General features: G+C 36.0%; 1 long non-coding RNA gene across 1 annotated transcript in view; it reads right to left on the bottom strand.

Moving 5' to 3' along the window:
* Window positions 1-25,585, bottom strand: part of LOC143660637 (uncharacterized) — a 265,308-nt gene extending 239,723 nt beyond the window's left edge. Inside the window, exon 1 of the long non-coding RNA XR_013164154.1 lies at window positions 25,357-25,585. This is a non-coding gene — a long non-coding RNA (uncharacterized LOC143660637). The remainder of the gene's footprint in view (window positions 1-25,356) is intronic.
* Between the last annotated feature and the right edge of the window lie 1,322 nt (window positions 25,586-26,907).

Genomic DNA, 26,907 nt, shown 5'->3' with positions numbered 1-26,907 from the left:
GAAAATATTTTAGAGGAAGAGTTAAGAGAGACGCAGCATAGCCTAGCAGTGAAGACATGGAGTCAAAGCCCGCAGACCTTGGACAGCAACTTACTGTTCTACGCCCCCAGTGAATTCCCTACAATCCTGATTAAATGCCAGTGTTCCAGGAACGCGTCTCGGCACTACTGAGCAGTAGGTAAGCAAATTACCTACCTACTGGATCGTATCACAAAGAGAGTAGGTAGTAGTGAGAAAAGAGAAAATGTACGAAGACGGAGGAAGGGGGTACTTGAGATTTTGGGGAGGTGAAGAGGAACCAGAAAGGAAAATAGGAAGGTAGCTAATTAGGTAAAAGGATAGTCATGAGGATGTGTATTTTGTAATTCAAATGAATAAAGATGGAGTGATTTGATTGATAGGTGCAAATGCAATCCTTGGATTTAGCAACGGTGAGCTTGACAAGAACACTTTTGGATGGGTGGTGAAGGTTTATATGTGATTTTAGTGAGTTTAAGAGAGAGGAATTGGAAAGAAAATATATAGATGATTATTTCTTCGGGCTTTACCATTAAAGCAAACAGAGGAATAGGCTGTAGTAATTGTGCAATTTGGGTCATGGGAGGGATTTTTTTTCTTTTCCATAAGAGACATTACAATTCAGAATGATATAGTAAAATGGGAAAAAACAAAACTGATGATAAAGGATAAAGAGGATAGAACTCCTGAAAGAACAACTCTGGGTACATGAGAGGGGTAGCTCCATGATATATATAGAGAGGTTGGGATCAGCTGGTTGCTTGGACAGTTCACCAGCCACAACAGGAGAGAAATTGGAACAATGAAAACTGATGCTGGTTGGTGTGTAGATGTGGTTGTTGAGGCTGGTGGAGCATTTCCTGTGAGTGCATTTGCTTTTTCATTAACATAGGACTTAAAGCTATCATAAGAAAGAAGGAGGTATTGTTAATTTGAGGAAAGAAGGAAAGATATGACATGTTAGTTTAAGTAAAAATGAATGGATTCATGTGGAATTGATGGATATCTAAATTGAAACTAGTTTATTTAAACAAAGTCTGTGTATTCCTCCAGCCATGGTCAGCTGCCCTATTGCAGGTACAGATCATGTTGATAGCTGGTTTTAAACATATTTTTCCCTCCAAAAAATGAAAAAAACAAAGGGTAAGTGAGTGGGAGCATATCAATATTATTATAATAATTAAATATTGAATTTAAGTTGGATAAGAAGGAGGACACAAGTGTGGGAAATATAGGAAATGTTATGACCAGTGGATTGGAAGTCAATTGGGTGTCAAAAGATTGTTGGAGTCAGATGGAAAGAGAGGAGGTTCTGGTCAGAGAGGGGAACAAATGGAATTGAGATCATGGTGAGGCTACAATTATTGGTAAGACAAGCTGTATGGTATGACCTTGAGTAGGGAATGGCTACAGTATTATGGAGGACAAGGTCATTTACAGAGAGAAGGTCAAAGAAGTTGGAAAGCAGGTTATTGGAAATTGAATCCACATGCTTATGAAATCACTAAGAATCATGATAGGAATAGTAGTCTAGAAAGTGAGAGTCAGCCAGGATTTCAATTTTCAAGAAATCAGTAAGAATGATCAGGAAACCAGAGATGAATGTGACAATGATAGGCAATGGTTAGTACAGTTTAATGGGATCAGGTTCAAAACTAGATGTATTTAGAGAAGGTGAGAGGAAATGGTCTGGTACCATCAATAAGGATCAAGGAAATATCTCTACCCCATGCAAGGACAGTGGTTTGAGGGGTGAAAGAGTGAAACAACTACCTCTTGAGAAGGAAGCACTGGAGTCTGTGTAAGCAGGGAAGAGGAAGGTTGAAAGTAAACCACAGAAGTCAAAATGATCAAAGAAATGTTAAGAGTAAGTGATTCAGTATTTTGCTGATGACTATGAAGAGAAAGTAGCAGGGTTTTAAGAGCTGAAAGATGGGGGGATGTGCAGAGATATATGGGGATTAGTGTCAGAGATGGCAGAGACGTGGGCACCTCAGGTTTCTTGTGGTAGACAAAAAAGAGTTTCTAAATCTGTAAATTTTAAGAAAGGACAATATGTCATAGAGTTGTTATGAGGAATAAATATGATAATGATACAAAGGAATTAGCCCAATCCTGGCAAAGCATAAATGCACCATAAATATTAGTCATTATCATCACTACCCTCATCACTTAGTCTGACTTAGTCTGACTTAGGAGTAAGTCACACAATATTCTAGGAATCAAACATTTTTTCATGGAAATGCATCTCTAAAATTACAATGTTAATTGATGGGGAGATATAAAACTTTATAAAGAATAGTAATTTAACAAACAATTTTTACTTAGAACACTGACAGTTATTTTCTTTCTTACTACTGAACTTAGGTTTATTGACTTCCTTTCAGTGATGATTCTATGGTATCTGACATGTTGATGCTTTTGATAAAAAGATGAGCAGAATCAAAATGACATTTTACATGTCAGCAGTAAGAAATACAAAAGAAACTTCAGATTTACCACCATTTCCTAAATTGATATAGTTTCCTATATCTTTTCAGCTGAAGTAACTTTTTCCATTCCATAGAAAATCAAGTTGGCATCTAGCATTTCCAAGTGGAAAATTGTCATCTGAGCTAAAATCTATTTTCTTTCCCTCATATCGAGAAATGTCTCATTATTTTATATGATAAACAGGGAGGCATCATATCTTGAAGTTCCAATTTATATTCCCAACCCACCTTTTCCAAAAGAGTCCTATTTATTCCCTTCTCACCCACCCCCTCAGCTATTTTGTCCTTTTGCAAAGAACTCTGCAGTCTATTACAAGTCTGTTCTGTGTTAATTAAATGGCATCCAAATCATTTTGGGGTCTGGCTCCCATAGAGGTATTGCTCTAGTCTACTGGTAATTAATTCTCCACTCAGCACTAGCAGAGCCCATATCATTGGCCATGAAGGTACTCACAAGATTAATGAAACTGGATAAAATAAATGAAGCTGTAATTTGGGAGGACAAGCTAAACATTCCCACTAAGCAGATGTTGCCAAAACTAGCAGACTGTAGCTCATCTCTTATTGAGCCATGACAGAAAACATTCATCAAGGGAAGGAAAATACTATGCCAGCCTTAAAATGATATCTTATTCTATGCAGAGAGACATAAATATTCTTACTCATCTTTTCTAATTAACTATAGATAATAAAGGGTTATGTCACAGTGGATATATAGTTATTTTCTGGCCAATTCTAATGTATGAAGCATACCCTCAAACTACTTGATGAGACAGAAAACCAGGCAAAAAAGCAGATGAGCAGCTAATAAATTGTGCTGTGTTTGAGCAATATGGCATGATTGGCCAGAGATGTTACAATCCCAGTGAACTTCTCTCAGAAACCGGCAGTAAATCTGAATCCTAATTACAGTGGCCTGGCTCATTTCCTAATGAGACTGCCAGATAAAAAAGGATCTGATTTTGAAACATTAGCCTTCAAATAAAGCTAACAACCATTTGAAAAGCTTGAGTGTTCGTTTCCTGCAATAGTAATCACAGCTCTTGCCAAAGGCAAGGACTAGAGATATATGAGCCAATAGCAGGGAAAAGCTCAGGATAGGCAGACTAGGGTGAGGGTAGATATCAAGTTGAGAGGATATTGACCATGAGCTTATAAAGACTAATATTAAGAAATAATATAGGTGGAGCCTGACCATGAGTCTAATTGGTATATATTTTTTCAAGATAACTGATTTCAAAAGTTCTTTCCCCTTGTTCCCACTTGACTGGGACCTGACTTAGGGTTGTAAAAATAGGTTCTCAAAACTTAAGGTGGAGAACATCAGATAGTTCCATCTCCCTTCCCCATATTAGTGGCAGACCCTTCCAATACCAAAAATTTAGAATTGCCATGTCCCAAACAACCCCAAGAGAGGTATGGAAAGAGCAAAGGTGATGGTGGAATTATACATAGAAGATAGGATTTAACAAATGAATAAGAATGCTGAATCATTAAATTATCATCTCTTTTAGTTTCCAGTATTTTAGAGCAGCTAAAAGTAAAAACCTGAAATTGTGAACTCATAATCCATGTCAAAGTCTGAAATACGTTCTACAACTAATTGTGGTACATGCTTGGAAATTTATAGCTTTTTTGTATAGATGTTATTTTTCACAATAAAAGGGGGAAAAAGTCAATTGTGATGGTAAAAAAGTATTTAAGCCCTCTAGCCTCCTATATTCTGGAGCAGCTAGAAGGAAAAATATGAGAGGATCCTTTGGTAGCCCATGACAAACTTGGGTCTATCCTGTAACCATTTTTTGAAGAGTGCTTTGAAAACTATGGCTTTTTTTATTTCTTTGCTTTGTATATATGTTATACTATACAATAAAGAAAGTTTAAAAAAAAAAAACTTAAGGTGGCTAGAGACATGTAAGTGCTGTTTATGGTTATTCAATTTCAGTCACCTTTACTTGAAGTTATCCTAAGTTCCCCATTTATGTTTGTCCCCTTTAATCACCCCCCAATTATAGTATTCATTGTAAAATCTCCAATTATTCACATATCTGTTTCACCCACTTGGTTCCAAAGTCCTTTCGCAGAAGCTACAATAATAATTTTTTTCCAATTAATTTGCTCAATTAATTGAATAGAGAAACTGTGCGAGACATTGGGGGAGGGGGTTATGTTAAGAATCAATGAAAAAGAGTACCAGATTTTAGGAAGCTGTATTTCTATTAGAAAAGTCAGAAGTGTGTACGAATATGTGAACAGTGTATGCATATATGCACATCATAGACACATGCATATAATATTTATAATTTTGTTATATTTATTATTATAAAGATAAATATTATGTCTACTGTAAGAGATCTGAAAAATATAGGTCACCAAAAGTATTGAATGAAAACCATTTGTAATTCTATAATTCTGAAATAAGTATTGTCAACTTGTTTTTACACAGCTTTTCACCTTTTCTATATATGCATGATACATTTATATTTTAACTAAGTAAGGCTATAAAGGATACCACATTGATATTTTTTCTTATCTAGCAATAGGTTGGGACATGACATTTCTGAATCCTTCTCTAGATATAAGCTCAATGAGAGTTCTGTCTATCTCTTTCAATAGTGTGATTTGCTTTATCTCCAGCAACTGGAACAATGTCCAGTGTGTGGGGGATATAGCGGGAGCTTAATCAGACCAAAAACAAAAATCTTTTAAAGTTTGTTTCTCTGTAATCTAAAACACAAAGACTTCTAATAATCATACAAGTCTCCTAAGAGGAAACTTAGGGACAGATTATTAAGAACCATGAACGTCTAGAAGAAAAGTTGGATTCTATAAGTTAGGAGGTTAGCTATGATTTTTCAATAGAAATGGTTTATCAGAACTCTGCCTTTTTATGTTACCAATAAAGATCTTCTACCAGCTTGCTTTTCTCCCCCTTTTGTCTGACTTATGGGAATAAGAATGTAGGTGACATATTTTCAAAGATATTTGTCAGAATAGTGACAATTTCAGTGTTAAGCTCCATCTTGTCTCCAACATGGATGAAACAAATCACAATTAAGAATGTTGTTGGGTAGCAGACAATCTTACCCACATACTTGGATTAACAAAGAAGAGTCACTACAACTTAAAATGCTTAAGGACATATTTTAACAGCCTATTCATAGAGTCCCAAAGTCCATAATATATCTGTAAGGCAAAGGATGAAGTGCTAGGAAAAACTTATAGTTCTCTTTCTTTCTCACTATCTGTTTCCCTCTGTTTGGGCTCTAGTTCTCTTCCTACAGGGAAGCAAGAACCTCATCAAGCCAGAAAGCTAAAAGAAAAAAAAGCACCTTAGGATATTGTCTCCATGTCCGGAGAACCAGGGACTCCTCCTAAGCCTCCAGATTCAGACCTCTTAACCTTAGAATCATAGAATGTTAGAGCTGAGAAAAACCTTAGAAACTAGACCTCTGAGAAATAATAAAACCAGTAATGTTTATCATCAGTTAAACCAAGGTCTAAATCAGTTAGGTAGAAAACATGCTAAAAACTTTAAGAGAACTTAAAAATAGATGGAGCTATGCAGGCAGTTTGGTTACCAATCAACCACTTGTTCCTTGATAGAACAGTCTACTTTCCCAAAGTAGTACTTATGAAAGCCAGGTGTTCTGACCTCTGGACAGAACTAGTCTAGTGACATTTCCCACTAATCTAGTGACATTTCCCCTATAATGTCCATGTAAAAAACCACAAACACACTAGAAATAGATCATAAAAGGGAACCAAAATTTAATATATACAAAATTTGCTGTAGAAAATAAATGTAACATTGTGGGAACATAAGTATAATCAATATTAACTAAATGTGAACAAAGTATCATGACATTCTTTCAAGAACTTAGATTTTAATTTTGTTAATTTCTATTCCTTATTCTTCCTCAAATAATTCAGTGAATATAAAGAGAAATTTGAACCCATGTTTTCTCTTACCCCAATATATAATGGTGACTCATTTATCTCTAATGCAGAATTCGAGATTATCCATATTTGAAGTTCTCCCAAGAACTACAGTTATAGTTTAGAGAACAGTGTTGTGTGTTAAATTGTCTTGTTCCTGTTATTTGCTTTGCTTTTCCTTCCCTTTTTGTCAACCCAGGCTTCCCCATCTCTGACTCTAAAACTGAAAATGTAGGTATCTGAACAGTGAGAAGGGTAGTAAAGCTTCTGACAGAGCCTTATAAATGTATTTTGTGTCTAGCTTCTTCTCCCTCCCTCTGAGTCCTTAGTTTAAGTCCATATAAGAGACCATCTTTGAGAAACACAAACAAATGAAACAAACCTAGAAATTCACACAACTGAAGAATAGATGCTAATTAGACATTGTTATAAAAGCAGTTGAGAAATACAGAGGTGACAATTAGCCTGAAAAAGTTGGGCCTGAATATTTTAGGCATTCAAGAAATTTTTATTTACTTGATTTCCTAATTTGCAATATGGTATCTTCTTTGCTGGGTTGTGGAAGAACTAGAGAATTAGTTCTTTCTACACTACTTCAAATCAAATTTCACTCACTGTCAAGAGTACATAAGCGTTCTCTAGGCCAAGAAAAAACCTGAAGAAAATTTGTACACAATATGACTTCATATAGGCTTTTAATTCAAGGGGATATTATTCATTTTTCTTCTTTTAAGTAATGTGTCCATATTCTAAGGTAAAACACGGGGCCTTAAAATCCAATCCTTTTTCAAAGATAACCAGGCTTTACTGCAAATCATTAAACTGGTCAGTGTCTGGGCCGTCAAATCAAATCACAGCACAGCTGGAAATTCTACCAGTACATTCAGGGATGAGCTTTATAATTCTTATTATAGAAGCTGTAGAAACATTAATCTTAGTACTTCTTTTGAGATAAATAATATATTCAATATTCTAATCAAGTGCCACTGCTGGATGGCCTTCAAATTTTAAAATGATGACAACTAAATGTGTGAAAGTACTGTAGGAAAAAAATAAGATTTCATGGAGATTATTTTAAATAGTCAGTTCTTATGTAGTGCATGCCAATATGCAGGGCTATTTGTCCTTTAAATCCTGATCTGTCAGCACTTGTCTCAAGCCTATAATTTTTTAATAATTGAGAGATTCCTTTGGCACTTGAGTATGTCTTGCAGTGTGATGCACAGGTTCTCTTAATAGGGGCATACATTTGAAAAATCTACCATTACATTATTTTCCTCTAGCACATTAAGTACATTTATGTTTCTAAGCATTCAGCTGTTGCAACCATTTCCTCCATTGGTGTGGATTTTAGTATGGTACAACTTGCAGTCTAGGAGATAGCACAGTCTTCAAAAAACCAGAGATCTAAGTTGTAAGGTCTTCCTTTTTCACTAGGGAGCTCGATGACCTTAGAGATGCTACTCTAATTCTGGACACAAATTGGATGCTTTGTTAATCTTAATGGGTTGAGTAAATGTCACTAAATGTGGCTTCTCTTTATCTGTCAATTCCGTGAAAGTAACAGAAAATGTTAGGCTTTAAGATTTTGGTGACTATAAATGAATGTAGTATATGCACATTGCTCAATTATCATAGCTCCTTTCATGAAAACTTAGCCAAGTGGTGCTATTGCTTTGTGTTAAGGGTATTGTGGTAAAAATACCGAGTTGGTCTTTAAAAATCTCATGACAGGATTGGGTTACAAGGGAGGGATGATTCTGAAATTTGCTGGAAACTGAGATGGCTCATCTCTGAGATTGCTCAGTCTTCTGGACATTTTTATATTTTAATTCCTAAAGAGCCCCTCTGTAGTGTATATTCTTCATAATATTGAACCCTCTGGATAAGGATTGGGGTAGTTGAGAGATGATAATACCGTGATCAAGATCAATAAGCATGGACTTTGAAAAAGGCTCTGAGAATTTTTGGATATAAGTACACAATTCACTATATTTCACTATTTTTCAAATCTTAATCTATTTTTCTTAAGCATGTGGATAAAAATAAATAAACAAACTGATAAATTATTATCCCTGAAAATTATAACTGACAATGTTCATTCTACAATGAAATATTTCAGAATGTATATAAAATCTACCTTCTTCAAATTCTGTTGAATGTTGAGATTGCCAGAATCATATTTAAGTCAAACTTCCAGTTGGTTGAGGTGAATACATAACCAGAATGCAATAATTCACCTTTGCATAGATGCTGTAGTAATTGGGTTCAGATGTCAACTTGGCCAGGTGAAGGTGCCTAGTGATTCTATTGCAATGTGAAATTGATCTATGGCTGATTACATCTGCAATCGACTAAGGGGAGTGACTTCCACAAAGAGTGAGGCTTAACAGGAAAGGACAGAAGAAAAAGAAACAGTTCAGTACAGCTTGGCAGCTCAGTACACCTCAGCTCAGTGCTCAGAACTAACATAGATCCAACACATTTAGAGATGTAGAAGGGAAAGCTGTGTGAACCCAGAAGCCGGGAGAGAGGGCTCACAGACATGGAAGTGTGCCTTCCCATGTGACAGAGAAACCCAAAGGAAAGTCAGCTGCCTCTCCGTTCAGGAACTGTAAATTTGTAACTTAGTAAATGTCCTTTATAAAGGCCAATCCATCTCTGATATATTGCATTCGGCATCCTTGGCAAACTAAAACCAATGTTCATCATAGAATGACCTAATGGGGACTCAAAGCTCTATTGCATATGCATATCTGATTTGATAAGTCAATTCCAGAACTTTATGCCTGATTAATTAGCAAAATGAACTGTCAGCAATAACTGACCCATGAATGTAAATAACATAGGCATGCCCCTGTGAGAAAAGCTGCTGCCTATCTGATCCCTTGGTGCTATTTCAGGTGTATTTTAATGCCAAGGTCCTCTGCTCTCTGGAAGTTCTAAATATGATATTAACAACTGAATTATACTAGGAATTATAAAAGCTTGGTTTTAATAACACTTCATGCTATTAATTTTGAGAAGTTTCTAAGACTCAGTTCCTATCTATAAAATGGAGTACATCTCCATATTAATAACAAATAGCATCTTCTTTTAATAGAATAAATGCTAACCCTATCAGCTGTTTATCTGGTTTCCAAAGCAAATATATCTCAAAGCCATAAGAAGGAAGACAGCAAGTTAACAGAAGAAAATATGGCCATGATTATCTGCTATACAAATTCCATCAGGAGTCAAATTGACAGAAATGATTTTTAATAAAGTTAATATAAGGATGATGTTTTTTCAAACTTCTAAAAATACTTCAATTTCTACCCATTATACTGGATAAGCAGGACCCCACATTTTTTCAACTACATTTACTTAGCCTCTTGCAATATCTTTTCTCAGGTGCTTGAATGCCATCATATCATTTTAATGTTTTATAGAGAATCATTCAAGAAATTTGTTTACATTTAGTTTTAAAACCATACTCTTGAACTTATACCCAATGTTTCCTGTATGATAGCCCATGTGAGAAACTTTGTAAAACTAAGATAAAAATAAGTTTGTCTGATTTAAAGAACCAGTCCACTTCCTTTATCTGAGAATTTACATAACTTAAAACTCTCCTTTTTTTCCTTTACTTTCATGTTGCCAAAACTAGGTTCAGGTATAGTAACTCTATTAAATTCATAGATAGCATTTGTTCATCAATTTTCATTTAGCCTTATTTATTTAGACTTATTATACATATAAAACCTTGGATATGTATTAAAAATAAGGTTAAACAGTATATACTTGAAATAGATACTCTATCCTAAGTATAGATTTTAAATCTTAAAAATGAATAGTTAATAAGAACAAAGTCTGCCCATATAGGCTGTCTTTTAGCTGTAATAACTAATTAAAAAATCTGGAAATAATAAAATAATCTATAAAATAAATTTTTTGTTGCTATTATGGCAATTGTATAACATGATATTCATAATTATTAATTCACTGACTTATTCCTCCCACTGGATTAGAAGCCCTTTGAGTGTAGGGACTTTACAGTATCCATCATGGTAATCACAAGGTTTAGAGAGTGCCCAAACATAGTAGGGCCGCAGTAAATGCTGAAGGAAGGAAAGAATAAGGGCATGAAATAAATGCAGGAAAAGTGGTCTTACTGACCTTAGTATTTACAATAAGATCATGATACATTGTATAGCCTTTAGCATTAGCAATTATCAAAAAAAAAAGTGATAGAGAAAACCACCCATTTTTCATCATATCGTAATTTTGAATCACTCTAATTTTTTTTCTCTCAATGTGGCTTCAGCAATGCTTTAAACATTCTACAGAACCAAAAGCCTTTAGAGTTAAATGTGTCAATTGCACATAATCTTGTAATACAATCCTGCCATGAATCCTTAGTCATTCATCCTCAGCCCACGATTACCATCTGCTTATTTTTGGTTTACCCTGTTACAAAGAGAAGAAAATAAAATATCTTAAACTAAGTGCAGGCCCCTGAACTATGCTATTCTAAAATATATTTTGGTTTGGAACACAATATTCTTATGCCATTACTGACTCTATATGTTAAAGTTTCCACATAAAATAAAATAAAAAAAAATAATTCTTTTCTTTTCTGATAAATTATCTTTGCATGAGTTCCCTTTTGTTGGTTCAAAAGCAAAACAAAAAATTATCTGAGGAAAGTTCTAATTTTAAATACCCAATGACCACAGTACCTGATTTGATTTCTTACTGAGTTTATCCTTTATAAAATCCTAGCATTGCAAGGGTAGAGTTTGGACAGTTCATTCCTTGTGGCAAGCTCTCCAGGATGAAGTGAAATCTATATAATTTAATGGTGGATTGGGCAACCGAGAATGCAGTCCATCTTCTCAGAAGTGATGATCTGACTTAAAACTACTAAAGGGAGAAATTGAATTGCAGTCCACATGGTTCTGCTCACTTTAATAGTATCATTAAAATGATTCTATTTATGATAAATATATAAAGAAGGCTTAACAGTCCCTCAATATTTCCATCAAAGTTAATTTTATCCTTGGATTTTGCAACACCTATATTAGGAGTGCAAAAATATTCAGAAAGTAAATATTCATAGGCAATAAGACCAGTTACAATAAAACTGGTCATCTAGTACCTAAGTGAAGTTGCTTTTAAATCCCCATTCTGTTTTTCCAGCATTTTATGCATACTGCATTTGTATTACTGTATTTCATACATTTATTCGCATAGATATAGGAGACATGGCTGGTTCCACTGTGTAAATAAATCTGGCAATCAGAAACATTTCTTTAATTAAAGTTGCTAATCATTTATAAGGTGTTACAGATGTGGCTCCTTGAAACATCATAAAAAATTTATTTGAAGAATAGCAATTGCTGAAATGTAGTAACTTTTATGTACCAAATTTCTTAACAGAAATCAAAGTATTTTATGGCAATGAAGGAACAAATGAACAGTCTGTTAACTGGCACCTACCCAACTATTTCTACTAACACCTTCCTTGCCAATCTACCTTTTTCTAGATTACTGCAATAACCACTCCTCCCCCAAATACAATTTTCCTTATGTCTGTGTGTCCCTCTAATCTATTTGCCATAGAGCTGCCAGAGTGATCTTTTAGAAATGCTACTCTGATCATGTCTCTCTCCACTTAGTTGCATGGCTTCCCCTTGAATTGAGGATTAAATTTAAAAAATCCTAATGTTGTTTTAAAAGTCCCATAGTCGTTTTTCCTTTCCCATTCCTGGAGGTTAATCTTCTCTGTGACTCAGCACATTTTGGCCACTTCAGCCTTGTTTCAGCACCTAAGAAAGCTACAAGCTCTTCCTTATGTCAGTCTTTAAGTGGTTTTCCCTTTTACTTGGAGCACGCACCCTGCCCCCATCTCCTCCCAACGTCCAATACACACACACCTCTTGTCCCTGCTTACTCTTACTCATCTGCTTGAAAATGTCTCCTTGGCCCCATCTTTAACAAACATTCAGAATCTACTATTCTTTTTTCATGTAGTTGTCAGATTTAATTTTTCATCTTTCATTTCCATGAAAGAAAAATTAGGCAAAGAGAAATTTAAGCATCTTAAGTCATACCACAAAGAGTAATGACAAAAACAAAGAAATATTACTAGAGTTGACTTTTAAAAGTATCATATACCATTTTGTTTCAATCCCAAAGTAGAAATAAATTTGTAAATGATTCAAAGAACATTATACCAGAGATTATAAAGAGATGTGATCTTACATACCAACTTTGACATATCGATTGGGATGGCTGGGAGGCATGTATTGAAAAAGATTTTGGGATAGACACCAGAATCATTGTGAAAAAGTGCTTGATTTAGCCATGTTTCTCCTGGGCAGAGTAGCAGAGGAATGGAGATTTAGTTTAGGCTTTAGGAAAAATGAACATGAGAGGTGAAGTGACTTCACGTCAGCACAGAAGTGACAAAGCTAAGCCTAGAACTCAGGTCTATTGAATCTTTCTCTAGGGCACCAGTCACTAGGTTACAGATACTGACTGACTTCTTGATGGTATACAAAATATTTGAAACATTTTTGTTCTTTTGTTTTCCTTTTGCTTCTGGCTTTTATGATATCCTTCTAGACTGTAATATTCTTCTACCTTACAGGTCATTATTAAGCCTCCTTTGGTTTTATCTCCTCCTCTGCTGAAAGTCTAAATGTTGAAACCCTGCAGACTCTTAATTTTTCTCATTTGCCTTAGGTGGCTTCATTCCATAAAATGACTTTAAATATTTTAATGCTGAGAACTGAATCTTCTTATTTCCAATTCCATGTCTTCATATGACACCTTGTAAGTATATTAATATACTTAATTTTAATATGGACAACATATGGAAAACAGAGAGCCAGTAGTTTTCCCTGGGTCTTCTCTTCTGCTCAGTCCTCACTTTTAATGACTCAACAAATTCTGTTAACTCTAACTCCAATCATATCTTAAAACCACTGTGATTATCACCCTAGACCTAGCCACCAATATCTCTGTTCGGATTACTTCAAGAATAGCCTAATTAGTCTGTTCTGGTTTGTAAAAGCTGCCAGAATGCAATATACCAGATATGGAAAGGCCCTTATAAGGCAATTTATTCAGTTACAAGTTTACTGTTCTAAGGCCATAAAAATGTCCAACTAAGGCATTCAGAGAAAGAGACCTTGATTCAAGAAAAGCCAATGTGGGAAGGAACATGGCTGGCATCTGTTGGTCCTTGTTCCCAGTTCCATTGCTTTCAGCAGTGCCAGTGGTTTCCTCTCTACACATACGTGGGTCTTCTCTGAGACACAACTCTGAGTTCCAGCTTACTTAGCATCAGATGGGAAGGCACATAGCAACATCTGCTGGGCTCTAAATCTCCAAAAGTCTACGTCTAAGCATCTCTGTTAGGACTGAAGCAACTGTGTCTCCTGAGGTTTCCACATTTCCAAATGACTGTGTCTGTGTCTGTATCTGAGATTTCTCCAAAATGTTTCCCTTTTCAAAGGACTCAGTAACCTAATTAAGGCCCACCTTGAATGGGTGGAGTCACGTTTCCATCTAACAAAAAATTCACACCCACAATTGAGTGGGTCGATCTCCATGGAAACAATCTAATCAAAGGTTTCCACCCTAAACAATAGGTCTGGCCCCACAAGATTGGATCAGGATGATAAAATGGCTTTTTGGGGGAGATGATATTTTCAAACTGGCACATGATAACCTCTGGACCTCAAAAAGACATATTTTTTTCCCCTATAGAAAACACATTCAACCCCTGACAAGATCACAAAAACCTTAAACCATTTTAGTAACAATACAAATACAAATGAGAAACAGTAAAAAATCTCATCAAAGTCAGTTACAGGCATGCTTTGTCCTAAGGCAAAATTCTCTTCTGGCTGTGGTCCTGTGAAACTCAAAACAAGTTATCTGTTGTCAATATATAAGGGAAGGATAGTGATAGGATACTTGCTACCATTTCCATAGGGAGCAAAAAGAAGGAACACAGGGGTCACTGTACCTCAACATTTCTGAAAACCTGCAGGGCAAACTCCATTGGATTTCAAAGTATGAGAGTCGTTTATCAATGTGGCTTCAGAAAGTGGCAGTCCCATCATTTCCAAGGGCCTATGCAGTGGCCCTGATTTCTCCAAATGCTGGGGTGAGGGTTACAACATTGGGGTGCCTTGTGGGGGCCACCTTTCTCTCAGCTCCACCCTCCCCAAGCACTGGGGTAGCACCCAGGCTCTCTGCCATCTCTGAGATACATGCTAAACCCCTCCAGAACAATAGGGCAATTACCAGGCTGTCCCCAATCCCCTATGCATGTGTTTCATTCTCTCTGAAGCCTGGGCACCACAACTCATCTTAAACCTAGAGGCGGAAGGCCCACCCTCTGCCTCTGTGGCAAACTCACTCTCTCCACATGCATGGATGGGTCCACTTTCCTGGCCTGAGATTCCTGGCTCTAGACCTCAGCTTCTATGGTTCTGCCTCTGAAGTAATTTGTCTTTCAATTTTCCCCTTTTCTGTCTCTTTTATTCTGGACTTGCAGTGGGTCCGTTCATACAGATCTCGTAAAAATAAAATAAAAAAATTAAAAAATGTTGATTTTCCATGCAGTATACAGGGATCAAAGTTATCAGACAATAGGACTTTCCACAAATCCTTTCTGCCTTTTTCTGAATGGCTGACTGGTTCCATATTTGGTTAAACCTCACGTGGAGCACTATTCACTGGAGTCTCAATTTCTGGAAGCCTAGAATTTTTCAGACCATCATTTTCTGCTTTCTTTGTACCCAATAATTCATTTCTATGTATATCTTTGCTATCATATTTCCTAATAAGCTGCAAAGAGGACCCAGGCTGCATTTTTCACATTTAGTTTAGAAATGTCCTTAGATAAGTACCCCAGGTCATCACCTTTAATTTCTAATGTCCATCCAAAAGCACTACTCAATTTGGCCAAATCCTTCTGCCACTTTAAAACACAGGTCACCATTCTTCCAGTTTGCAATAACATATGCCTTATTTCTGTCTAAAGCCCCACCAGAAGTGTCTTTAGAGTCCATATTTTTACCAATAGTCTCATCAAATATTCTAGGTCTTCTCTATCAACGCCCTTACAACTCTTCCAAGTTTTCCCTTTATCCATTTAAAGAGCTGTTCAACAGGTTTGGTATTTGCAAACCGCATCACCTCACTTACCTGCTACCAAAATATGTTTTGGGTTGCTACTGCCAGAATGCAATATACCAGTACTGGAACAGTTTTTTTTTTTTTTTTTTTTTTTCATGGTCAGGCACCAGGAATCAAACCTGGGTCTCCAGCATGGCAGGAGAGAATTCTGCCACTGAGCTACCATTGCACTGCCCTGGAACAGCTTTTTAAAATGGAATTTATTTGGTTATAAGTTTACTGTTCTAAGGCCATACAAATGCCCAACTTAGGAATTCAGAGAAAGATACCATGATTCAAGAAAGGCCAATGTGGGAAGGCATGTGGCTGGCATCTGCTAGTCCTTGTAGCCAGTTCTGCTGCTTCCTTTCTCTGATGCCAGTGTTTTCCTCTCTAAGCATCTTTGGGCCTTCTCTGAGACACAACTCTGTGTTCCAGCTTGCTTAGCATCACATGGGAAAGCACATGGTGATGCCAGCTGAGCTCTGAATCTCTAAACCTCTGTGTCTATGCATCTCTATTAGTACTGAAGCAACTGTGCCTCCTGAGGCTTCTGCATTTCCAAATGACTGTGTCTGTGTCTGGATCTGAAATTTCTCCAAAATGTTTCCCTTTTTAAAGGACTGAGTAAACTAATCAGGGCCCACCTTGAATGGGAGGAGTCACATCTCCATCTAACCAAAATATCACACCCACAACTGAGTGGGTCAATCTCTGTGGAAACAATCTAATCAAAGGTTTCCATCCTAAACAATAGATCTGGCCACACAAATTTGGATCAGGATGATAAAATGGCTTTTCTGGGGTACATAATAGTTTCAAACTGGCACATAGTCTCCTCCCTGATTTCCTTTTTTCCACTTTCCCCTATCCCTTTCTTCATGGTAGTCAGATTGATGCTTTTCAAAACATGAATAAAGTCATGTAGAATTCTTGCTTAAAATGCTTTAATGGCTTCTTGTCAAACCTGAAAGTGGACACCAATTCCCAACCTTAGATTCTAAAGTCCTGCATGATGCAATTTCTTCACACTCACTTAGGAATCTTCATTTCCCCCTTATCCATTACATTTCAGCCGAACTAGCCTTCTTTGTTTCCTCAAATATGCTGTTCATTCCTCGATTAGTGCCTTAGCACTACTCAGGATACTTTCCCTAGCAACTGTCTTGTTCTTATCATTCATAGTTCAGCTGAAATTGGGCTTAAATGTCCTTCTCTGACAATTGGCAGTTAGAACAAATAAACATGTACATCCCTTCACATTGCCTTCTTGAATTCACTTTATAGCACAATATAGTAACTGATAATTTTGCTGTTTACTTATTAGTCATTCATTCATTCACTCATTCATTCACTCACCCATTATCTTTGTTTTTTATTCAGAAATAAATTCCATGATAGCAAGGAACTTGTTTTGCTTACATACCTCTAGAACACTCCAGGCACACAATAGGAATGCGGTATGCATTAACTGAAGAAGTAAACTATATCCTTTGTACAATTTTCTTATAAAACTATTTTGTAGAAATTTCTTATAAAATCTTTGTACAAATTTCATATACAACTGATCCATTCTTAAGTTTGCAACAGCTTTTTACATTTGTATTTTAATCTTCTGGCAATTCAGACTTTTTTTGGACCACTGTTCCTACATTCAGTTGGCATATATTTAGGATTTCAAACATTTATGTAAACACCACTTTATGACAAAAATAAAACTGAGGCAGGAGCTAGAGAGTCGAGAGGACTATATGTCAAATTAAAAGACATATTTGTTATTTTTAGTTTCTGAAAGCAGTACTTTCAAATAAGAACTATTACTAGGTAAACACTGCCATCTGTAATTGCATAGATGTTTGTTTTCATTAATAAATGCACTGGAATTTAGGGAAATGAACTGTAAATATACTTCTTTAAAAATCTCCCTTTCATGATGTGCAATCAATTGCTATTGTTCCAGGTACATCATGTTTAATCTATGCCTTAATAACCTGAGAAATTCAGGTTTCCAAAATATGGAAAGATATCTGTACAAATTCTTATGCTTAATCGCCCAGTTATATATCTAACGACAACCTTTAAGTGCCCTAGCCACATATACCAGGACAAAACGAACACCTTCAACCTTCTCTTAGAAAAATCATGAGAGATTCTGACACACTATGTGAAACAGTAAATTCTACAGTGGAGAATTGTTTTTCTCAGTGTGGCTTCCTCTCACCAGTCTCAGAGTTAACTTAAGGGTGACTACTGTGATGATGTACATTGAAATAAGGGCAGGGAAGGAAGGAAGACAGGTTCTTACAAATTGAGAAACTAACTATATTAAAACTTGGGGGGAAAATTGATATGGAAGGGAGGCAGCTAGTGCAACCTGCCACTTCAGAGGACAGATTTGAAGCACAAGTGTGTCCCTAGCAACCTTGGTTACTGTGCTAAGCAAGCACTTCTCCCAACTGCAACGTAAGTGTTGTTTAGGAAAGAGATATCCAATATCTGTAGGTATTTTAGACGAAGCAGTATAAAAACAGGTGTCAACAGTGTCATGGATAATTATGGTGAGGCATAACCTGGATTCCTGTTACTGGTTACATCAAAAAATAATTAGTGACCATATCATTACTTATCAGATTATCCAAAGACTATCCCAGATTATGTTGCATGCATCAGGGAGCATTGCCATGTGAGAGTGACATGGTATATGCTTTTATTCTTTCCCCCCTCCTTCCTCCCTCCCTATTTCCCTCCCTCTCTTCCTTCCTCCCTCCCTTCCTCTATCAAGTGAATATTTATTGAGCATGAGCATCTACGCTGTTGCAAGGCATAGGAGGTATAACATTGAGCAAGATAAAAAAGGCCCCTCTCTCATGGTGAATTTCGAGACAGATAATAAACAAACAAATAAGATAATTATATTTCACAGTACATGCAATAAATAAAAGAATTAGGGTGAAGGTATGAAATCATCAGAAAAGTTCACTTAGATGAGATAATCAAAGAGGGTTTCTGAGCTGAGACATTAGGGTTAGAAGAATACCACCACGTATGGGATTGCTTGGGAAAATATCCCAGTCGAGGAGAATAAAAATGCCTAAAAGCAGAAAATATTTCAGTGTGTACAAGAACCTGAAAAATAAGCATGATTATAGCAAAGTCATGAATGCTACAGAGATATTAAATGAGGATATACAGGGAGATGAGGGTCAGATTTAGAGCCAAGAGCTATATATACAGTACTACTGATAAAGAGCCGCATTGCAGCATAAAAGCATTTCTCATGATTTTGTTTGTCACACTAATGAGCAGAGGTGATTCTACCCAAACCATATATGTAGACTCTTAAAAATGGGACTTGAGACAAAATCTTCCAATGATGTCTCTAACCGTCACAGCCATAGTTGTCTTCCCACTCTTTAGTAACAAATGCCTCCCTGAAAAAAAAATACAAAAATACTCCCTACCTTATGTAATATACAAAATTTAACTCAAAATAGATTAAGAAATTAAACATAGGAGCGAAAACCATAAAATTCCTAAAAGACAACATAGGGTCACATTTTTCATGACCTTGTATTTGGCACTGGATTTTTTAATATGATACTAAAAGCACAAAAGAAAGAGACACAGATAAACGTCACCACAAAATTAAATACTTTTTGTGCCTCCAAGGGCATTATCAAGAAAGTGAAAAGACAATCTACAGAATGGGAGGAAGTATATGTGATAAGGGCTTAATGCCAGAATATTTAATGAAACTCTTACAATTCTTCAATTCAATTAGAAAATGGGCAAATGACTTGAACAATCACTTCTTTAAAGAGTGTATACAAATGGCCAAAACCCACATGAAAAGATACTCAACATCATTAGCCATTCACTAGAGAAGTATAAATTAAAACCATAATGAGATACCATTTCACACCCACAAGGATAGCTGTGATTTAAAAGCTGGAAAATAACAATTGCTAGAGAGGATATGGAGATACCAAAACCTTCATGCACTTTTGGTGGGAATGTAAAATTGTGTAACTATTGTGGAAAGCAGTATGGCAGTTCCTCAAAAAGTTAATAACAGAATTATCATATGATCCAGAAATCTTGGGAAACAGGAACTCAAACAGATACTTATGCTCATAGCAGCATTATTCACAATAGCCAAAAGATAGAAACAACTCAGCTGTCCATCAACAGACAAATGAATAAACAAAATGTGGTACACATACTCAATCGAATATTACTCAATCATAAGAAGGAATTAAGTTCTAAGATATGCTGCAACATAAGTGGACCTTGAAAACATTATACTGAGTGAAATAAGCAAGGCACATAAGGACAAAACTGCATGTTTTTATTTATATAAAATACCTAGAAATAGCAAATCTATAGAGAATGAACATAGGCATATGGAAATGGAGTGTAGGGAAGGGGGAGTTGTTTGGTAGGTATAGAGTGTTTGTAAATTTGGAAAATTTTCAAAAATTAATTTAAAAAAACATGGAGGAGGAACATGAATATGGATTTAGTTCTGTTGGGGTTGATAAGTATAGTTAGTGTAAAGCATATATTAGACGGTAAAAAGAAACCTTCCATGAGGGAGACACAGGTTTGATTTCCAGACCATGCACCCCCTTCCCTCCCCCCAAAAAAGAAAGAAACCTATAAAATCAGGTATTTGGAGATGTTTTCTGAATTGAGTCACACACCTTCAGGAAAGACACCTACAATCTCAGCAATAGTTGTGTCACCTCTAAAATAGAAAATTGGACTTAATTAGTGGTTTTTAAAATTTGTTTCAAAAAGGTGCTGAACATTTTGTATTTATTTAAAATAAATTAGGACAAAGAACATAAGTAAAACAGAAAAGGGTGGATCCATTCTGCTTAAAATAGGGACAGAAGGTCCAGGATCCCAGAAGCAAATCTTGACAGCCATAAACTTCACACATCTATAAACAAAGTTTGTCATGATCTAAAATGTTCTTTTAGCTATAAGGCTTTATGATTCCATATTTATATTCCATAGTAGGCCAAAGATAGATTTCAGGGAAAACAAGCAAACAATATGAAAAATAAAGCCATATTGGGAAATTAATAAAGTATTACTGGAGGAAAGAAGCATATATGCTAAAAGCAATGAAAATTTCTTATCATTAAACATGGCCTACATCATATACTAGAACTGAACAACAGGAATAAAATCAAGAAACTAGAACTGAAATGTTGGTGACAGCAATCTTAAATCACAATTAGAGGTTTTTATCAGAATTCTAGTCAGAGAAGAGAAATAAAACCACAGCCTAGAAAGCACTTAACGCTTTAAGCAAACCATGAGGAGAAGCCAAAGTCAAAGTTTGGCCAAAAGTCTTCATCATTGCAGCCTGTAACACTGGACATCATAAAGGGATCTCATGCCAATTTATTGAGCTCGCTGCCAGTCAAAGGAGGTCATCCAGGTATTTTGGGGACTCTGGATGAAGCAAAACTGGGTCAGCATGTAACTCTCATCTGTAAGGGATCCTTCCCCTATGCCAGCTCCTCAACTATGCTTCAACAGTGCATCGAGTGGATCTCCTCAGCTCATAGTTTTTCCTTTCTTTTCTACTGTCTTCCTAGTCCTCTTTGGAAATCTATATGTTCACCATGAGAACATAAAAAGAAAGAAACCTAAACTAGCTGGAAAATAATACAAGTATTTTATATGGCTTATGTTCAGTGGTCAAGGTATGGTTTAGTGGAAAAAGCACATGAGTAGGAATCTACAGACAGATGTGTTTCTGAGTCACTAGTTATTAATGATATGGGTTTAATCTAGGCAATTAAATCACTGGATCTCAATTTGCTCACGTGTGATTAGAATGAAATGTTTGTAAATCATGTGTTACATAATCAAGGATCTTATCACTGACTTTAATATATTAAATGATAAGTCTTCAGAAAGTCTAAGCCCTCTTGATTTAGGATAGTAAAAATGTTGCTATATGTAAATGGAAAAGATTTTGGACACATTCTTTTCTTCTTTGTTTTCTACCACCTCACCCTAATCCCATTCCCCAAGTTTTATATACATATCACTGTGCTCAAATACTGAAGTGGGAGCAAATGAATTATGGTTTGGGACTCTGACTTCCAAGAAAGGACAATTTACTGAAACAGTCAAGCCACTGTCTGTCATCTCATAAAGATATGTGATACTTAAAAAATAATCCCCTATTTGGGTCACGCACAGAATGGAGTTTCCCTGCACAATGTAGTGTCTTTACGTGTAGTTACCAAGTGGAGAAATTCTTGGTGTAGATATACAGAAATTGCTCAAATATATGTAGATGTTGCTTCAGTAAGTTTGCCATTATGGAAAATATTGAGATAAATCTTTTCAAAAATAAAGACTTGAATATCTATTCTTCAAAAACTATTCCTTTGTTTTTGCACAAGAATTTTATGTTTCCATTATAAAACCTCCTCAATACTATTTCCTTTGAGCTACCTTCTTATCTCTTACAGCCAAGTTTCTTGGAAGAGTGATTTGTTCTCACTCTCTGTACTTTTCATCTTCTCTTCTCAATCCATTGTACTTTGTTTTCACCTCCCAGTACACTACTTAAAACGTTCCCATAGACTCTATACTGAATAAACTTTTGACCTGACCAAAAACAACCTTTTATTTTGAGAGGAATATAAAGAATGCTGTTTTCTCCAGTATATTGGTTTTACTTTTTTTTTTTTTTTTTTTTGGTTGCTATTTGCCATACCCTTTTTTTAAGCCCAATTTGTCAAGGCTGTCATTGTCAATGGTTACATATACATACATTTTGCTAACACAGGAATCTTTGCCATAACATGGTTAATCAACAACTAAAATTTATGTACCAATTAGTGGCAGGCTTCAAACTATTAGAGCATTTGCACAATTTTCCAATACCAAATGCACCTGTAACTACTAAAAGTATTCAGTGCCAGGGAGTGGGTAGGGTTGAATGCTGCCTCTTGTTCTTCCCAGGCCAGGTATAAATATTGTCTAGCATTATTCATAATTAATTCTGGCAAGAGAAAGAGATGCAGAATTGTTCAGGAAGGCAACAGATGGAAGTTTGTTCCACTTCTGTAAACTAGAACAGTTAGATGATCACATTAAAAATCAGTCCCTGTTTTAGTAGGATTTTTTTAATTCCTTGGATTTGATGAATATATGAACCATAACTAAGTTCAGAAGATCCAGATGAATATAGAAACAACCCCTCATACTATATCACCAAAAAGGAATGTTCTGTGCACTTTTTGCTAGGTCTACTCAAATACAGTCATCGGCTAATATTTCACTAGGAAAATCATATTTGTTCTCTCTCTAAGGCCAGCTAAGATTATTTGTTTTTATATAACATGATTTCTTAAAAACATCCACATGCTATAATGATAAATGAAAAATGTACACTCTCCCCCTTAATCTTACTCTGTCCTTATTCAAACATATTGTAAGTCAGACAGGCCATGTTAGCATAAAATTGACCTTTGGAGGAAACTGTGATTAAAAAATCAAGACAAAATGTTTTAAATTGTCATGGCAAACACAGTGGGGTTGGAGAGGAGGGGATGGAGTTGAAAAATATTTATGAGAAAGATACTCTAGTAGTTGATGGCCAGATTTTTAAGGATGAAAATGAGACTGAGTCAAGAATGGGTCATAATTTAGGTTTGAGAAATTATATGAATAACCATGCCTTACACTGAAAGGAGAAGGTAAATATTTGTTGAAGGAAATTAATTCATTTGGAGTATGCCAAATTTTAGATGTTTTTAGGTTATTCATGCAGAGTGTGCTGATCTGAAAAGATGCATGGACCCTAGAAAAGCCATGTTTTAATCAAAATCCCATTTTGTAAAACAGCAGAATAATCGCTATTCAATACTGTATGTTTGAATCTGTAATTAGATCATCTCCCCGGAGATGTCTCCCAATCAAGAGAGACTGTTAAACTGATTTAGGGAGATGTGTCTCCACCCATTCAGGTGGGTCTTGATTGGTTTACTGGAGTCCTTTAAAAGATTAAACATTTTGGAGAATGGGAGATTCAGAGAGAGCAGAGAATGCTGCAGCACCAGGAAGCAGAGAGTCCACTAGCCAGCTACCTTTGGAAATGAAGAAGGAAAATGCCTCCTGGGTAGCTTCATGAAACCAGAAGCCAGGAGAGAAAGCTAGCAGATGACACCATGTTCACCATGTGCCCTTCCAGCTGAAAGAGAAGCCCTGACTATGTTCACCATGTGTCTTATCACTTGAGAGAGAAACCCTGAACTTCATCGGCCTTCTTGAATCAAGGTATCTTTTCCTGGATGCCTTAGATTGGACATTTCTATAGACTTGTTTTAATTTGGGATATCTTCTCAGAACTGCAAACTTGCAACTTATTAAATTCCCTCTTTTTGAAAGCCATTCTGTTTCTGGTATATTGCATTCCAGCAGCTAGCAAACTAGGACACAGAGAAAGTCAAAGAAATTTGGCAGGATAGATCTGGAGTTAAGGAAAGTAATATGAGTTGGAAAACTCTGTCTCTTTTAAACCTATATACACACACACTTACTCAATGTTTTGAGGATCATCAGAAAATAAATGATTGTAGATAAACCTTCAGGAGTGAATAAATCATGTAGGGAGAATATACTGAATGAGATGATAAGGGGACCTAAACAAAACTCCTAAGTAGTGCTATTTACACAATAACAAAAGTAAAAATATTCAAAGGAGCTGGAGGGAAAATGGGATCGAATTATGACAATGAAAATGAAAGAATAATTTTGCACAGGACTTTAATGGTCAAATTCTGTAAAGAGGCCAATCAACTGAATTGATGATCTCAGTTGCTAGGGAAAGACCTTTCAGAGCCAAGCAGAAACCTAATAATAATAAGTTGAGGAATAAGAAGTGGAGGCATACCATATAGCTAAGAAATTCAGTTGCAGAAGGTCAGGAGGACCCTCAAAAGAGACATGCAATTAAGAAATGATTATTTATATTCTTCTTTTAAGATGGAAGAGATTTGGACAGCTTTATTCACTCAAGGAAAAGTTCTAGCTGACAGGGAGAAATTTAATATACAGAAAACAGAAAGAGATTGAGCATATTTCAAAATGAAGGCAGAGGGAATGGGATTTAGATCTGAGGTGGAAGGGGAGCCATTAATAAGAAAACAACATTATTTCTTTTATTCATATGGCCTCTGAACGAGGACATCCCTTAACTAAAAAATGTGGCCCTCTCTTCCAATCCACAAAAATATCTTCACTGGTCAAGCCTAACCAGCCATTGCAGAATTAGATGTAGGAGATGGAAGTCATTCTCAGAAGGATCTCACACTGTATTCCTTCTTAACTTTATAATGGCAACTATCACCAGAACCAACACCACATAAAAGTCTAAAACTGGAATAAGTATTAAAAGCACTTGCACATACCTTATCTCACTTAGCCTTCTCTTCAGAATTATTCCCAGCATTCTTTTACAAGGCTTGTTTAGAAAGGTCCAATAGAGTATTAATTAAGTTATTAGAATGCATCTTACATGGGGCAGCCTTTAGAAGAAACCTGAGTGAATTGAATACCTACCTTGGTCTTGCCTATTCTTTCTCAATAGAAAATCTGAAAGGAAAAGATTGCTTTTTCCTGAGCCATTTTCTCAGGGGCAGCAGTCTGAATCACTGAGAAAAATGCTTGGGTAACCTCATTTATCATCACTCACCTTTCAAACTCAATAAAAGAGTCATTGTTATTTTTTTATCAACCTCATTTTCTTTTTAAATCACGAATTAAGATATTCTTTGTAATTTAGGCACACTGTAGGTGGGAGATCCAGGTTACAATTGGACAGAAAATCCCATTTAGTATATCATTAGATAATAATCCTCTTTCATAGTGGCTAATTTTACATCTGAACAAGTGTAATATTCATCATTACAAGGGGTCTTTGATTCTACTAATTTTGCTCCCCCCAAAATTCTCTCAGAATATTTTTGCCAAGTATCAGAGGAGTTGCCTGGCAACTGTTAAGAACAAATGCAAAGAAAGAGAGGTGATTTAATAAAGAATGCAGACACAATCAAAACCTTGTAAAAATGAACTAGATATCTGTATTCAGAAAAAATAACATCCCTTGAGCCACTTTTAAATGCAAAAAATAATATTATTGTGAAAATCAATTATAATATAATTAAGAAAGAAGAGAAAGACATGGGAGCTGATGAAGAGTAACCAATGAAGCATTCATAAATGTTCTTTCTGTCCTATCCCACAATGCAGTTTGTTTCACTATTTAGATCCTCGTATTTATTAACTCATTATACTTATGGGAAACATTCTTTAGAAATTTGTCTGGATGTAATAAAGCAAATCAGAAAGTCATATCTCATCCAGCATGGCAGCATGGGAATTTTGTAGGTTTGGCAATTTGGGAGGTTCATAAGTTAGCTAAAGTGTCAAAGAACCCATAAGTGTTAAAGAAGTGCAAAATTATCATTAGTAGGGAAAATGAGCTTCAATGCAGAGCCCAGTAATTTCTGAGATATATATATATATTGTTCTAGTTTGCTAGCCGCCGGAATGCAATATAGCAGAAACGGAACGACTTTTAACAAGGGGAAGATTTAATGAGTTGCTGGTTTACAGTTCTAAGGCTGAGAAAATGTCCCAATTAAAACAAGTCTATAGAAATGTCCAATCTAAGGCATCTAGGGAAAGATAACTTGGTTCAAGAAGGCCGATGACATTCAGGGTTTCTCTCTCAAGTGAGAAGGCACGTGGTGAACACGGTCAGGGTTTCTCTCTCATCTGGAAGGGCACATGGAGAACACGGCATCATCTGCTAGCATCTTCCCTCCTGGCTTCCTGTTTCGTGAAGCTCCTCAGGAGGCGTTTTCCTTCTTCATCTCCAAAGGTCACTGGCTGGTGGACTCTCTGCTTCGTAGTGTTGCTCTCTCTGAATCTCTTTCTCCAAAATGTTTCCTCTTTTTTAGGACTCCAGTAAACCAATCAAGACCCATTCAAACGGGTGGAGACATGTCATCCCCTAATCCAGTTTAACAACCATTCTTGACTAAATCACATCAACCAGGGAGATGATCTCATTACAGTTTCAAATATACAGTATTGAATAGGGGTGATTCTACCTTTATGAAATGGGATTTATATTAAAACATGGCTTTTCTTAAGGGGCATATTTCCTTTCAAACCAGCACATATATATAATTTAAAATAAAAAATAAGGTCAGGTATATCCATACTATTGAATTAAGTG

This window comes from Tamandua tetradactyla, chromosome 2, assembly GCF_023851605.1.
Source record: "Tamandua tetradactyla isolate mTamTet1 chromosome 2, mTamTet1.pri, whole genome shotgun sequence".
In the NCBI taxonomy this organism is placed as follows: Eukaryota; Metazoa; Chordata; class Mammalia; order Pilosa; family Myrmecophagidae; genus Tamandua; species Tamandua tetradactyla.
Note: the sequence above shows the minus strand (reverse complement) of the source record. Positions and strands in the feature narration are given on the sequence as shown.